The 13,975-nt window shown below is 38.4% G+C and overlaps 1 pseudogene; it reads left to right on the top strand.

Annotated features, from left to right (window-relative positions):
* The first annotated feature begins 11,420 nt into the window (after positions 1-11,420).
* On the top strand, positions 11,421-12,120 carry LOC123863049 (olfactory receptor 7A10-like; annotated as a pseudogene).
* Positions 12,121-13,975: the final 1,855 nt, after the last annotated feature.

Raw genomic sequence — 13,975 nt, 5'->3', positions numbered from 1 at the left:
ACCAGGCTAACCCATCCCCCCACCCCTCTCCCCTCTAAAACCCTGTTTGTTTCTCAGAGTCCATACTCTCATGGAGTCATGTCTTGAAAGAAGTTGCTGTAGCCAATGCCAAAGAGGTTACTGCCTATGTTCTCCTCTAGGATTTTGATGGATTCCTATCTCACATTGAGGTCTTCCATCCATTTTGTGTTTATCTTTGTGTACGGTGTAAAAGAATGGTCGAGTTTCATTCTTCTGTATATAGCTGTCCAATTTTCCCAGCACCATTTATTGAAGAGACTGTCTTTTTTCCATTGGATATTTTTTCCTGGTTTGTCAAAGATTATTTGACCATAGAGTTGAGGGTCCATTTCTGGGCTCTCTATTCTGTTCCATTGATCTATGTGTCTGTTTTTGTGCCAATACCATGCTGTCTTGGTGATCACAGCTTTGTAATACAGCATGATATCAGGAAACATGTTGCCCTTAGCTTTGTTTTTCTTTTTCAACATTTCCTTGGTGATTCAGGGTCTTTTCTGGTTCCATAGAAATTTTAGGATTGTTGGTTCCAGCACTTTGAAAAATGTCATTGGTATTTTGATTGGGATGGCATTGAAAGTATTTATCGCTCTGGGCAGCATAGACATTTTCACCAGGTTTATTCTTCTGATCCATGAGCATGGAATATTTTTCCATCTTTTTGTGTCTTCTTCAATTTCTTTCATAAGTGTTCTGGAGTTTCTAGAGTATAGATCCTTTACCTCTTTGGTTAAGTTTATTCCAAGGTATCTTATGGTTTTTGGTGCTATTGTAAATGGAATCGATTCCCTAATTTCTCTTTCTACAGTTGCATTGTTAGTGTATAGGAAGGCAACTTATTTTTGTGCATTGATTTTGTATCCTGCCACGTTACTCAATTGCTGGATGAGTTCTAGTAATTTGGGGGTGGAGTCTTTTGGGTTTTCCACATAAAGTATCATGTCGTCTGTGAAGAGAGAGTTTGACTTCTTCTTTGCCAATTTGAATACCGTTTATTTGTTTTTGTTGTCTGATTGCTGTTGCTAGGACTTCTAGTACTATGTTGAACAATAGTGGCAAAAGTGGGTATCCTTGACGTGTTCCTGATCTTAAGGGAAAGGCTCTCAGCTTTTCCCCATTGAGAATGATATTTGCTGTGGGCTTTTCATAGATGGTTTTTATGAACTTGAGGAATGTTCCCTCTATCCCTACACTCTGAAAAGTTTTAATCAGGAAAAGATGCTATATTTTATCAAATGCTTTTTCTGCATCAGTTGAGAGGATCATTGGTTCTTTTCTCTTCTCTTATTAATGTGTTCTACCCCATTGGTTGATTTGCAGATGCATCCCAGGAATAAATCCCACTTGTCGTGATGGATAATCCCTTTAGTGTACTGTTGGATCCTATTGGCTAGGATCTTGTTGAGTATTTTGGCATCCTTGTTCTTCAGGGATTTTGGTCTATAATTCTCCTTTTTGATGGGGTCTTTGCCTGGTTTTGGTATCAGGGTAATGGTGGCCTCATTGAATGAGTTTGGATGTTTTCCTTCTGTTTCTATTTTTTGAAACAGCTTCAGAAGAATGGGTATGATTTCTTCTTTAAATGTTTGGTAGAATTCCCCTGGGAAGCCATCTGGCCCTAGACTCTTGGTTTGTAGGAGGTTTTTGATTACCGCTTCAATTTCATTACTGGTTATTGTTCTATTCAGATTATCTATTTCTTCCTGTTTCAGTCTTGGTGGTTTATAAGTTTCCAGGAAGGCATCCATTTCTTCCAGGTTGCTTAATTTGTTGGCATATAGTTACTGGCAATCATTTCTAATTATTGTTTCCATTTCCTTGGTGTTAGTCATGATCTCTCCCCTTTCATTCATGATTTTCTTAATTTGAATCCTTTCTCTTTTCTTTTGGATAAGTCTGACCAGTGGTTTATCAATCTTATTAATTCTTTCAAAGAACTAGCTTATAGTTTCATTGATTTGCTCTACTGTTTTTCTGGTTTCTATTTCATTGAACTCTGCTCTAATCTTTATTATTTCTCTTCTCCTGCTTGGGTTAGGTTTTATTTGCTGTTCTTTCTCCAGCTCCTTTAGGTGTAAGGTTAGCTTGTGCATTTGGGATTTTTCTAGCTTATGAGAGAGGCTTGAATGGCTATGTATTTCCCTCTTAGGACTGCCTTTGCAATATCCCATAAGTTTGGGGCTGAAGTGTTTTCATTCTCATTAGTTTCCATGAATTGTTTAAGTTCTTCTTTAATCTCCTAATTGACCCAATAATTCTTTAGCAGGATGCTTTTAACTTCCAAGTGTTTGAATTCCTTCCAAATTTTTTCCTGTGATTCAGTTCCAGTTTCAAAGCATTGTGGTATGATAACATGCAGGGAATAATCTCAATCTTTTGGTATCAGTTGAGACCTGATTTGTGACCCAATATGTGGTCTATTCTGGAGAAAGTTCCATGTGCGCTTGAGAAGAATGAGTATTCTGTTGTTTTAGGGTGGAATGTTCTGTATATATCTACGAAGTCCATCTGGTCCAATGTGTTATTCAAAGCTCTTGTTTCTTTGTTGATCTTCTGCTTAGATGATCTGTCTAATGCTGAGAGTGGAGTGTTAAGATCTCCTACTTTAATGTATTATTGTTGATATGATTCTTTATTTTGGTTAACAGTTGGCTTATGTAGTTGGCTACTCCCATATTGGGGGCATAGATATTCACAATTGTTAGATTTTCTTGTTGGATAGACCCTTTAAGTATGATATAGTGTCCTTCTACATCTCTTACTACAGTCTTTGGTTTAAAATCTAATTTGTCTGATATGAGACTTGCTACCCCGGCTTTCTTTTGAGGTCCGTTGGCATGATAAATTGATCTCCATCCCCTCACTTTCAGTCTGGAGGTGTCTTTAAGTTCAATATGAGTCTCTTGTAGACAGCATATGGATGAGTCCTGTTTTTGTATCCAAATTGCAACTCTGGCTGTTTCATGGGAGCATTTAGGCCATTCATATTGAGAGTAACTACTGAAAGATATGTCTTTAGTGCCTTCCTATTGCCTGTACATTCCCTGTTTCTATAGATCGTCTTTGTAACTTTTTGGTCTATATTACTCTTGCAGTCTTTTTTCTTTTATGAAATCCCCCTTAATATTATTTGAAGGGCTGGCTTTGTGGCCACATATTCTTTCAGTTTCTGCCGGTTCTAGAAGCTCTTTGTCTCTCCATATATTCTGAATGACAGCCCTGCTGGATAAAGTATTCTTGGCTGTATGTTCTTCTCCTTTAGTACCCTGAATATGTCTTGCCAGCCCTTTCTGGCTTGCCAGGTCTCTGGGATAGGTCTGACCTTATTCAGATGTTCCTCCCTCCATACTTAAGAAATCTTTCCCTCCTACCTGCTCTCAGGGTAGCTTTCTTGGCTCTTAGATTATCGAGTTTTCCTATTACATGCCAGGTTGATGGTCTATTTTTATTAAATTTGGGAGGAGTCCTCTCTGCCCCTTGGACACAAATGCTTATTTCCTTCCCCATATTAAGGAAGTTCTCAGCAATGATTTGCTCAGATATATCTTCTAGATCTCTCTCTCTCTCCACTCCCTCGGGGATCCCAATAATTCTGACATTGGAGTGTTTCATTGTGTCATTGATCTCTCTAATCCTATCTCATGGGCTTCTAGTTGTTTATTCCTAGCCTCCTGGGCTTCCTTCCTTTCTATCAGCTTATCTTCTAGATCACTAATTCATTCTTCTGCCTCATTTATCCTAGCTGTTAGAGTATCGAGTTTAGACTGCATCTCATTCATAGAATTTTTAAGTTCAGCCTGATTAGTTCTCATTTCTGCCTTTAGAGATTCTATATTGCTGCTAAACATTTTCTCAAGCCTAGCTATTGACTTCATAATTTTTACCATGAAGTCTATATCTGGCATCTTGCTTATATCCATATCCATTAGTTCTGTGGCAGAGGCCATTGTCTCTGGTTCTTTTCTTTGTTGGGAGTTCCTTCTCCTAGTTGAGGTGTGGTTGAGGGAATGTACAGAGTCCAAAATATCAACTATGAACCAGGCAAGATGCACCCTAGGAAATTCCAGAGTAGTTGGAAGCCCCCATCGAAAAAACAAAGCCAAAATGAAACCCAAGAATAAAATTTATAAAATTAAAAAATTTTTAAAAATTAAAAAAAAGAGAAAAAGAAAAATGGAGGGATGAGGGGAGGAGTGGCTATGATCTCTCAGTGTGGGTAAGGTAGGGTGTTTTAATTCTTCCTGGGTGTATTTCGTTCTGTCTGTTAGAGAACACTACTTCCCAGAGTTACAGGGAAAATAAAACTGGTATATATATATAAAGGTAATATTGAATAGGGAAAAAAGGACTATGTTGAAACATATATCTATATAAAAAATATAGGTGTGAAAGAGTATAAGTTAAAAAGCTACTATGAAATATGATATATTAAACATCTGTTGAAATGAGAAAAAAGTTAAAAAAAAAAAACAGAGAAGAAGCATAAAAGAAAGCATAAAAAGAAAAAAAAAGAGTTGTTTCTGAAAAATACACAAGCCGTGAGGCAATGCTTGGAGCTCAATATACTATTTTCCCCTGGTGTCAGGGCTTTACAGTCTTATGGGGACCCTAGCGTTGTTGCCATCTTGTTCTTCCAGCCTGTCTTCTGGGGGAGGGGACTACCTCATTGTTTCTCAGGCAACCCTGCTTGGGTGGAGTTGCCCAGCCCTCTATTAGGGGGCTGGGTTTCGTGGAAACCAGTTTTTTGAGCTTTTGTTCTCTGGCAGCTTTCTGTGCCTTTTCCGAGGGTCAGAGCAAAAAAAAAAAAAGAAAGAAAGAAATGGCTGCACCCAGACCTCTGTCCCAGAGCAGAGAAATCACAGTCTGCTCTTCTCTGAACCCTCCAGAAAACAGTCTTAGTTTCTGTAAGTGCCGCTGAAAACCACAGCCTCATGGGAGCAGCATTGGCCCATGGCCACCTTCTCAGTGATCAGCCCAGGAGCCCAGGCTTGTCTCTGCCCTTTGTGCTTCTAAAACCATGAGCGGTTCTGGGTTCACACACGCACCCCTGAAGCTCCTGGGTCCTGTTTGAGTGCTGTTCTAAAGCCCTTTCCTGGCCACTATCACTCTGTGAGGTTTTGCCTGGTCCCAGTGCAGGACATTTTTCACTCCAGTGTTATATCACTTTCCAGGCACCAACTTATGGCAGCTCCCTCCCCTTTCTGCTTATCTTCCAATATTTGCCCACAGATTTCACAACTCCTCTGTTCCTACCTCGGGACATGCAGTGTTTTTCTGCTTGTAGAGATCCAGATATATATTCTTACATCTCAGGCTGATTTCGTGGGTGTTCAAAATGGTTTGGTAGTTATCCAGCTAAATTCAGGGACCAGTTCAAATGGATTCCCCTACTCCTCCACCGTCTTGCCCCTCCCTCCTATACACATTTTTCTTTCAAGTAAACATGGGCACTAATATGCACACAAACACAGACTCATTATTAGGTGACCTTACATGTCACAAGTAAATTTGAGAGGAAGTGTGAGAATATAAGAATGAAAAGAATGAACATTTGGCTTAACCTGAAAGTAGAGGTATATAATAATTTGGACCCAAAATTTAAGATAGAATAAGGGGCCTTAATGATTCAATTTTTCTACCTTAGTGTCCCCAAGTCAGAAAGGCTCATGGCATGGGAGATTTTCTGTACCAGCTATTCTGAACAACTCCAAAGTGACTTCAGAATTCTTTTTCTACTTAAAGTGGGATTTCAACACCGAATATCCTTATCCAAGAGAATATAAATGAGTAAGACCCAAGGCTGAATTTCATTTCCCTTGAACAAAGCATTATTGGATAAACATCTGGATTAGATTTTTATTGTGGTGGCAACAAATTACCAGGCTGCTGATTTAAACAAAATCAATTTATTTTCTGATAGTTCTGTAAGTAAGTCTGAAATAGGTCTCCCTGGGCTAAAATCACTGCTGCAGAGAAGAGTTCATTCTGGAGGTCTGGGGTGAATGTTTTCTTGCCCATTCCAGCTTTAAAGCCACCTGTACTCCCTGGTTCATGTCCCCTCCCTTTATCTTCAAAGCCAGCAACAGGGCATCTCAAAATCTCTCTGAGTCCAAGTCTTCTGCCTCTCTCTTCCACATTTGAAGAACCCTTCTGATCGATTGAGCCCACCTGGATAATCAGAAAAACTTTATCCGAGGGTCAGCTGACTAGCAATGTTAATATCATTTACAACTTTAAGTATTCCTTGCCATGACATAGGACTTATCCAAAGATTCTGTAGATTAATATTTAGAAATATTTGGGGGACATTATTCTGCAACTAAAAATCTTTTTCAGAGGTATATTTGATGTCAACTCAGTGGTCTTCACTTTGAAGACTCAAACACAGAATTTATTTCAGACTCTAGGGTGAGTACTTAGAATTTTCTTTCAAAACCTCACATAAAGAGAATCACATGGCTTATTTATTAACATCACCACAAAGCTATAAATGGTGAAGTAAACCCTCCAATAAATAGATTCAATATCATCTCAAGGTTAAAGTAAAGAACAAGGAGGTTAGAACTCTGGAAGTCAGGCAAGTTTATGAGAATGAGGAATACAAAACTGGACTCACTTGACTTCTAATCTGGTCTCCCAGCAGCAGAGTATCAGCAGGAGAAGTTTCCTTTCTGTCCGTATCAGTGGCCCACTGGGAATGAAGTGCTGTGAAGTGGAAGTAACGTGGAAACAGTAGCCTAATGAGCAGACAGAAAGAGCTGTAAATATCTCCTCTGTTGCAGAACTTCAGCATATGAAACCTCGGACTGGCCTGGACATGGTTATTATTTTTGTGTTCCTCTGTCTGGTTGGGGGACCCGACTTCACTACTTCTTGCTGTCCTGTCTGGGAACAGAGTTTTGGTCTCTATCATCAGCCATCCAAGGAGGAATTGGGACCTCTACACACAGACTTTCATCTTATAGACCCCACCCAGGTGAGTCTGAGAGCTCAGCAGGCATTTCAGGAAAGGATCAGAGAGAATGGAAACTGAGAACATTTCCTGAGGTCCCCTGAGACTAGGTAGACTCATTTATAACTATTTATGCAATGTGTTCAAAAGAGAAGTGTCCATTGGCCTCAACAATACAGGCATCATTGTTGACGATACCTGGTGGGAGTAGAAGTGCAGTTGGATGAGATGGAGGAAAGGAATGGGGGACCTAAAGTGGTTCCAGTGAAATTAGAACATATCCAAGGTTTTGCAGCTAAGAGGAGCAGGAAAACATAGTATTTGGCTTGGAGGTATGTGTGGTGAACTTTTTAAGATGTGGTGGTTTTGAGCGTGTTCTGTATTTATAGAAAGGCACAGACCCAGGCAGAGAGCTTTTCCCTTTCAACAGCAGTTCCTGAGACATACATTTCTCACACTGAGTATTCACATAAAAAATTGTGTTTAATATGCAAAAAGTGGTATGATAACTAGTTTTACTTTGTAATACTTCATTAACAAGAGGTGTGGAAACTATGGAGACATTTGTGAGGTAGAAGAAAAAAAACAGCCAAATCTCCTCACCAGTGATAATCACTCATTTACTCACAGGAAGGAACTATACCGTAAGCTTTTTACTTATACTGACTAATGCTGTCTGCCACCCTAGGAGGGTGGATGCTTCTATCCCCACTATTTGAGTATAGATATTCACATTTAGAATGGATTGGTTGTCTCTCCCAAGTTCAAAGAGCTTATATGTAATAGATCTGACATTCAAAACTTAGTTTTCTGATCCCCAAAATTTTGCATTTAAAATCATTCTGATGTGCACTGGGTGTTATATGCAATGAATGAATCATTGAACACTACATCAAAAACGAACGATGTACCATATGTTGGTTAATTGAACTTAATAAAGAAAATAAAAAATAAAATAATTCACAAAAGTCTTTTATTATTTCATCTTTAAAAATCCCCTTGTTGTCATATATTGTATAGTTTCTGTTGTGAATTGCAGGTTTATTCCCTTTGCACATTTATCTAGAGGGATATTCAATCAGCAAAATATCTATCTAAAATACCACTCCTTTCTTGTTTGGATACATTGTGTTTTATCTTCTTTGTTAATTATTCTGGGCATCAGGGGATGTGAACTGGGGCTGGAATGCTGCCAGAACAAGGGAAGCTTTCTGCTCATGACAGTCTCTCAGGGACCACCTGAGCTTATTATATCTCCTCTACCCTTTGTGTCCATTTCTTTCCTCTCTGTGTTTTGGAACTGTTTTTTGTTTGTTTGTTTGTTTGTTTTTATGTTTCTTTAAATACAAGACAGAAGATGATACTATTAAAATGGAGCTCCGTGTTTCCCTGTTCCCTGGGAGGTTTACTAATTAGAATTTAAATACTATTTACACATTCTTCAGGGTAAAGGTAACTGATGTTGACAGCTTGCCTTGTACCATTTCTTTCAACATTATTGTGGCTGAGAGTGAGAAAAGCATGATAGTAACGCAGTGCCAGGAGGTCAGAGTGCACTGTGTGTGTCTGTGGCATGAACAGTTATCAGGGCAATGGTACCTGAGCTTATATAGTCCAATATGTGACCCTGAGATGCAGAATGTTCACCAACAGATGGAAATAAGGAAGGGATCTATCTGTATTCACAGACTACCTTGGAACACAATTAATAAGATGCAAAGAACACCATGTGAAGGAAAGACTCCTTTGTCTTGAAGTCCATCAGAGGCAGGAAAGCCACCTCGGTCCTCAACATTCTCTGCCACCACCTCTCATCACTCTCCCTCTTGCTCATTGCCTCACCACACTGACTTCATTTTGAGATATGCGTATCTGAAGTAAGCGCCTTCTGCAGGGCCTTTGCTCTGTTTTCCCTGCAGGGCACACACCTCCCCCAGATATCCTCCTGCCTCCTTCTCAGTCTTTCTGGAAGCCTCTGTTAAAATGTCACCTTCTTTGCAAGTTTTCCTGAACTCCTATAAAAACTTGCCACCCCCCACCCACTCCTTTTTATACCGACTTTTTTTTCCTTCATGGCACTTGTCACTATCCGACATGGTATATGACTTCTTTTTAAATATATCTTCTTTCTCCATCATTGGATTCTATAGACTTCTCTTTTTTTTCCTCTCCAAGTTTTTATTTAAATTACAGTTAGTTAACATACAGTGCAATATTAGTTTCAGGTGTAGAATTTAGTGATTCAACACTTCCATACAATACCTGGTGCTCATCACCACATGTGCCCTCCTTAATCCCCATATTTTTTACCCATCCCCGCACCCACCTCCCTCCAGCAACTCTCAGTTTGTTCTCTATAAATAAGAGTCTGTTTCCTGGTTTGCCTCTTTTTTTTTTTTCTCCCACTATGTTCTTTGTTTTCTTTCCTAAATTCCACACATGAGTAAAATCATATGGTATTTGTCTTTCTCTGACTGACTTATTTCATTTTCAACAATACACTCTAGCACCATCCACATCATTTCAAATGGCAACATTTGATTCCTTTTGATGGCTGAGGATTATTCCATTGTGTGTGTGTGTGTGTGTGTGTGTACATCTTCTTTATCCATTCATCACTGGATGGACATTTGGGCTCTCTCCATACTTTAGCTATTATAGATATTGCTGCTATAAGCTTTGGAATACATGTATCCCTTTAAATTAGTATTTTTGTATCATTTGGGTAAATACCTAGTAGTACAGCCTATGGAATGGGAAAAGATATTCACAAATGATATATCTGATAAAGGGTTAGTATCCAAAATCTATAAAGAACTTATCAAACTCAACACACAAAAAAACAAATAATCCAGTTAACAAATGGGCAGAAGACATGAATAGACATTTTTCCAAAGAAGACATACAGATGACTAACAGACAAATGAAAAGATGCTCAACATCACTCATCATCAGGGAAATACAAATCAAAACTACAATGAGATATCACCTCACACCAGTCAGAACAGGTAAAATTAACAAAACAGGAAAACAGGTGTTGGCAAGGATGTGGAGAAAGGGGAACCCTCTTGCATTGTTGGTGGGAATGCAAACTGGTGCAGCCACTCTGGAAAACAGTATGGAAGTTCCTCAAAAAGTTAAAACTAGAACTGCCCTATGATCCAGCAATTGCACTCCTAGGTATTTACCCAAAGGATGATGGAACTTTCTATCTCAGTACCCTATGCTCTTTGTCTAGAAGATACCATACTCAACATTATTCCTCAAATGCTGAAAAGCATTTCTCATTAAACTTGTAATACCTGCCCTCTTAGGGAAAAGGCTGAATGGACAGGAATCCCTAATCAGGGATGTCAGGTAACATCCCTTAAATGGGATCAGATCTGTACAAATAATATATAGTTTTTTCTTGATTGCAAAATATAAATTGTAGCATGTCACTCTGTTAATAATGCCCATTTGCTGCAAGTCAAAACTACAATGAGACATCACCTCACACCTGTCAGAATAGCTAAAATCAACAAGGCTAGAAACAACAGATGTTATCGAAGATATGGAGAAAGAGGAACCCTCTTGCCCTGTTGGTGGGAATGCAAACTGGTGCAGGTGCTCTGGAAAACAGTATGGAGGTTCCTCAAAAAGTTAAAAATAGAATGACCCTATAATCCTACAATTGCACTTCTATGTATTTACCCAGAAAATACAAAAATACTAATACAAAGGGACACAAGCACTCCAAAGTTTATAGCAGCATTGTCTACAATAGCCAGACTATGAAAATTACCCAAATGTCTATAGACTGATGAATGGATAAAGAAGTGGTATGTATATCCGGTGGAATATTATTCAGCCATCAAAAATAATGAAATCTTGCCTTTTACAATGACGTGCTTAGAGCTAGAGACTATTGTGCTAAGGGAAATAAGTCGCTTAGAGGAAGACAAATGCCATATGATTTCACGCATGTGTGGAAATTAAGAAACAAAACAAAGGAATGGGCGGGAGAGAGAGAGAGAAACAAATCAAGAAACAGATTCTTAATTACACAGAACAAACTAACGGTTGCCAGAAGGGAAGAGGATGAAGGGATGGAGGAAACAGGTGATCAGGATGAAGGAGTGCACTTGTCCTGATGAGCACTGGGTGTTGTATGGATGTGTTGAATCTATATTGTCCACCAGAAACTGCTATTACACAGTTAACTAACTGGTTTTTAAATAAAAAAAACTTTAAAAAATGAAAAAAGAATAAAGAGTAAAAAATAATAAATTAAATAGTCCATTTTCTTGAAAATTTATCATGTTATTTTTTCTTTCCTAGTGGTCATCTCCAACACATGGTACTACCCAATGATACAGGAATTTCAGAGTTTCTTCTTCAGGGATTTTCAGAGGACCCAAAACTGTAGTGCCTATTATTTGAGGTTTTCTTCTCCATATACTTAATCATTATGTTTGGGAATCTGCTCATTATCCTGCTCAGCAGCTCTGACTCCCATCTCCACACCCCCATGTACTTGTTCCTCACCAACCTGTCCTTTGTAGACATCTGTTTCTCTTCCACTACCATCCTGAAGAAGGTATGGAACTTCCAGACTCATAGCAAGGTCATTAACTATGCAGGCTGCATCAGCCAGATGTACTTTTTCCTACTCTGTGCAGAGCTGGATGATTTTTATCCTGTCCACAAAGGCCTATGACTGCTTCATGGCCATCTGTCACCCCCTGCACTATAAGGTCATCATGAACCCCCAACTCTGTGGACTGCTTGTTCGGGTCCTGGGTCATCAGTGTTCTCAATTCTTTGTTACAGACCTTAATGGTGTTATGGCCGTCCTTCTGTACAGGCATGGAAATCCCCAATTTTTTTGTGAACTCAATCAGGTAGTTGGGCATGCCTGTTCTGACACTATTCGTAATGACATGGTAATGTATTTTGCAATTGTGTTGCTGGGTGGTGCTCCCCTAGCTGGCATCCTTTACTCTTACTCTAAAATAGTTTCCTCCATATGTGAGTTCTCATCAGCTCAGGGCAAGTATAAAGCATTTTCCATCTGTGTGTCCCACCTCTCAGTTTTCTCCTTATTTTATTGTACAGGCCTAGGAATGTACCTTAGCTCCCATAGAGTTGCAGAAGACTCGGTGATGTAGATGATGGTCACACCCATGCTGAACCCCAGCCTGAGGAAGAGAGACCTAAAGAGGGCTCTGAAAGGAATCATTAGGGTTCCAGTGATGTAAGGGCCATCGTCCTGGGGATGAAGAATTGCCCATGTTTGCAGGGCTCACAGCCTCAGAGCCAGGAACTGCTGTTCTTTGATCAGATTATGGAAGTAGAATCTGTTCCTTCTATTTATTTCCTGGAATTTCCATTTGTTTGAATTCAACTTCTCCATACATTTAAGTAACTCACTTTATTGAGCTTCTGTTTTGTCTGATATACAGACAGGTTCCCTTTTGTCCATTTCCTACTTTCTCAAAGTTTTTCCCACCTTTTATCAAATATATTTGGAAATTCCCATTTATGTCATGGGGCACCATGATTTCATAAGAATACTTTTTACTCAAACAACAAATATCATCCCAAGTAATTTTTCTCTTGTTTTACTAAAAGGATAGTCATGAGCCATTATATTCATATAGAAAAACTACTTTTGGTAACCAAAACCATTTATGTAATTTTACAATGAGAGAAAGTATGAGACTCCAATTATTCAATTTTGTGTACATCACTACTTTGTACATCACAGCCCTCACTTCTCATCCTGACCATGTAGACTAACTTATAGTTTATCCTATAGGTAGTCACTGAGTTTCATTCTCCTTATTATGATCATGTCCCCCTATGCAGCTGTGTCTACCACACTAATTGGCAATATGATTACCAGGTACATGTCTCCAAGTGGAGTCCACACAGATACATGTACTAGAATAAATATATTATACTCAGCTAGTGAATCATTGAACATTATATCAAAAACTAATGATGTGCTATAACTTGGCTAATTGAATTTAAATAAAAATAAATAAATAAATAAATAAATAAATAAATAAATAAATAACAAAACCAAAACAAAAGAAGAAAAGAATAAATAGATTAACTTCATATGGCCTTTGAACCAGGAAAGATCTTAAATATGTTGAAGAAAAATTGAAAGTATACTTTGTATTACTGAGCAAAATATTTAATTTTATGCTGTCCATCCACTCACTGAATTAGGAGATTGATGTCCATGTAGAAGAGTTGGGTTTTCCCCATTGAAGTGAAGAATTGGATGGCATGCTTATGGTACTTTTATTGAATCATCTATCTCTTTCTGCTACATACAAATAGGACTCTTTCCTCTTCTCTAAACGAAATATCTGCTTTTCTAAATTTTGTCATAACCATGAAATAGGCAATGATTGAACAATATCAATATCATCCATTGTATATCATCAATATATATCCTCAGGATCAGAGAATGACTCATTAGAGAGATTGAATTTCTGTCCAGTCATGTGCTTCAGGTCACATCTTTTGTGCAAAGAGGCATGACCTTCCAGCCTCTCTTGGTTACCTGGAAGGAACCCTAATGAAGTCTGTCTTTATTATAGTCATCCGAAATAAATGTATAGAAGCACATTGTTGAGTCCAAGGGAAATATTCAAGGATAAGAGTGTGAGTATGTTTATGTGTGTGTACATTTGTATACATCTTTCCCTCAAATAAACACATTCACACACATTTATGTAGACACACAGAGACTTATTTAAATCTCATCTATTGTGTTGAAAGAAAACCTGAAAGTTAGAAGGGATACAAATGACAAGAAGAAACATTTCAATCAACATAAAATAGAAAAGATGTAGAGTTTTGACACAAAGATTTTCTTAATTTTGATAAGGAATTGTATATGACCTCAAATCTTCAAAGTCCTCAGAGTCAAAACCACATTTATATTTATGCAATGGGAAATCATTGTCCAGTTAATGAGGCAGAGTATCTCCAAACTAAAACTAATTA

This window comes from Mirounga angustirostris, unplaced genomic scaffold, assembly GCF_029215605.1.
Source record: "Mirounga angustirostris isolate CCGP_5_RB_7025 unplaced genomic scaffold, mMirAng1.0.hap1 SCAF_1, whole genome shotgun sequence".
NCBI lineage: Eukaryota > Metazoa > Chordata > Mammalia > Carnivora > Phocidae > Mirounga > Mirounga angustirostris.
The sequence above is the reverse complement of the archived record's forward strand: the minus strand, read 5'-3'. Positions and strand labels throughout refer to the sequence as shown.